The sequence below is a fragment of the Rosa chinensis genome, chromosome 5, assembly GCF_002994745.2.
Source record: "Rosa chinensis cultivar Old Blush chromosome 5, RchiOBHm-V2, whole genome shotgun sequence".
NCBI lineage: Eukaryota > Viridiplantae > Streptophyta > Magnoliopsida > Rosales > Rosaceae > Rosa > Rosa chinensis.
Window position 1 is genome coordinate 28,681,147 of NC_037092.1, and position 2,927 is coordinate 28,684,073.

General features: G+C 39.2%; 1 long non-coding RNA gene across 2 annotated transcripts; it reads right to left on the reverse strand.

Annotated features, from left to right (window-relative positions):
- On the reverse strand, nucleotides 1-2,372 carry LOC112166347. 2 transcript variants are annotated; one of them, XR_002923209.2, is made up of 6 exons: nucleotides 2,058-2,372; nucleotides 1,853-1,975; nucleotides 1,600-1,703; nucleotides 1,368-1,496; nucleotides 446-606; nucleotides 1-359 (listed from the first exon to the last, which is right to left on the reverse strand). It is a non-coding gene; the product is annotated as an uncharacterized LOC112166347 (long non-coding RNA). The 2 variants fall into 2 exon arrangements; XR_005800108.1 differs by having other exon boundaries at nucleotides 446-614.
- Between the last annotated feature and the right edge of the window lie 555 nt (nucleotides 2,373-2,927).

Consider the following 2,927-nt stretch of genomic DNA (forward strand, 5'->3'; position numbering starts at 1 on the left):
TAAAAATCAACAGTAGCATACTATGCTATTATTAACAAAGCGGCTGGACATGCAGATCGAAATCAGACAAATTCAACTTATGGCTTATAGGCCTCCGAATCCATTAACAGACAAGGTTGGATTTGGAATATGTGATTCTATTTACTGCCTTGTCCAGAATCCAAATCATCTGCCAGTACCATCCTATGTTGCTAGGCCCACACAGTCTGGCTAGTAATTCTATCCCTTTTCTTCTTAAGTTTCTTATTCTAAATTCCTTTTCTTTCTAACAATCGAGACTGCTGCAAATAAACCCTAGTTCTGCAGTTCTTTTGCTACTTGTCCCGCATCAAGTTCGCCACTTCACATCTCTATCCAAACTACAGATAAAGTTCAAAAGTCAGTTTTTCTTAGGTCAGGTGCCTACGGAAACTCTTCAGAAATGTGAATCAGTAACGGTTATTACCCAGGGTAATATGGTGCCGGAACAATAAATGTGTTTCCACTGTCTGCTAGGCAGAAGCTTAGAATCTCAATTGCAGGGGTTGCACCAGCTGTCAATACAATTTGTGAGCGGTTGTAGGTAACTGAATTTCCAACGGCTTTAGACATGAATCCTGCCACAGCCTGCATATCTAGAAAACTTAGAGAGCGCACAAATAACCAATACAATACCCTTTATATTCAAATGAAATGTAAGTAGAAGAAGTAAAGTGTAACGCATGTAAACACAAAACTCAACCTGCACATTGCCTAAAACATTAACATCTGTGTAGAGCCAATATTTCCTGAGATAGAATACTGGTGTTATGTAAATGGAACTGTTATCAAGCAAAATGGACTCACAACAAAGCAATCACTGCTAGTTGTAAGAAAACAATAATATTATCTCTAGTAAATGACAAAAATAATCCGCAATGAACTTCAAGAGCAATTATATTCCATTCACTTAGAAGCATTAAACCAATCGAAGCAGCCACTTAATATCAATCTTGTCAGAGACTTTTCCATTTCGATAGAGCCCAAATTAATGAATTCCATCTAAAATTAGACAAATCTTGACAATTAGGTCCATCTTGTGCCAAAAGCGCAACGCTTTCAGTCATAGAAAATCAAGTATTCAGAAGATACTTTGCCATTGTAGCCAAAGTTGGTTAATGACTTAATTCCATCTAAAGTAGGTCCTCATTCTGAAAGTTAGGAACATATTCCACCCTAAATCTTAACAGAATCACACAGACAAAATTCGAATCATATGCCCCAAAAGTACAAAGTTCAAAAGCTAATCAGATTTCCATATCAAACAAAAAGGACTATACTTTTTACGAACAATTCGAATGAACAATCATGAACACACAAGAAATGATTCAAGGGTATAAAAGAGGTACCAGTTTCAGCTCCATTAAACCATCAGAAGGCTGGTAACAAGCAATCCCACTAATCCCAAGCTCCTCACCGCCCAGTATTGCATCCTTTGCATTCTACATTAGCCACTCTCGAACCAAGTCCAAAGCTAACTACACCCATCAAAATTACCACATCAAAACCAACAAAAAATATTCAAAAATTCAAAAAAGCTGGAGACTTTAAGCAAAACAAGCCAAACCCAACTCGACCCACCGTGTTTTCATCCAAACCCAGCTGAATAACCCCATCCGGGTTACCCAACTCATTGTACGGATCCTCCTCCACCTTCATCAACCCGACATAATACGGCGGCTCACCTACATAATACGGTGTTCAGCATGTATCAAATCCCGCTCTATTCAAAAAAGGGAAATTTCTCTAAAAACCTCTTCGAAACGCAAATTACATATTACAAATCCCAAATTATCCAAGCTATAGAAACAGCAGAAATGGAAGAGCAATTTACCGTTGGGAAAGCCGAGCCTAGGAGAATAGATCGAAACCGAGCTTTGACTCGAGGGCTTCGTCGGCGGTGCGGGTGAGCTTCTTCTGCTTCTTGGAGGTCATGAGTCTCCGACGACCGGACCACCTAATTGCACAATAAACACCTCTAAACACTAATCCACGAACAGAAACACATTCAATTTCGAAACGAAAACGCTAGAAATTACCAAGGACGTTGACGATTTCGGCGGTGCTACCTCCGTCGTCGGAAAAGGGAAGCACGTGGGGGAAGCGAGTGGTGAAAGTCTTGAGGTCCTTGATGACGCCGTTGAAGGCGGTCCCGCCGAAGAAGGCGAGGAGGGAAGGGTGGGCGGCGGGGTTAGGATTGGGACTGTAGGAGGAGGAGGAGGAGGAGCGGGAAGGATTAGGGCTTAGGGAGCGAAGGGTCGACATGAAGTGAGACTGTGAGAGAGATCGGATTAGTACTTACCCAACCCTAAACCCAATTCACCTTAACTCACCCCTTCCTACTTTCTGCCTTTAAAATTTACTGCAACAATAGCTTCCCGGCTTAATAACGTTAATAACGGACAAACTGACGGGACCACCTGGTCAATGGTCAAAACGCCGGTGTATCGCACGTGTATAGAATACTTTTCGTCAAGAGTTCCTTTAATTTCTTTAATATTTTTCTCAACTTTATAAATTCTTTTCTAGATTATCTTCATAATATTCCAATAATCTGGAGTTTCTCTTTCGAGTCTTGATCTAAAATCTTTTAATTTTCTCACCTTTTCTCTTTCTTCTGCTAATTCTTTACTAGTTCTGCTGCAAACAGCAAGTAAATTTAGTCTGAAAATGATTGAAATTATGAATAGTAAAAATTAACTGTTTACGTTTTAATATAAAGGATGAATTTTAACTGTAATTAATATTTAAACAAATAACTTCAAAATATGGGCTCACCTCGCTCCGTCAGAAAAATACATATTTAAAGTAAAAGTTATAAAAGTAAGAGATGGTGAAAGATAAGAAGGGTACTAATGGTAGTTTATTAAGTGAATAGGACGAAAAAGAAAAAGTTTTGTGTGAAAGAG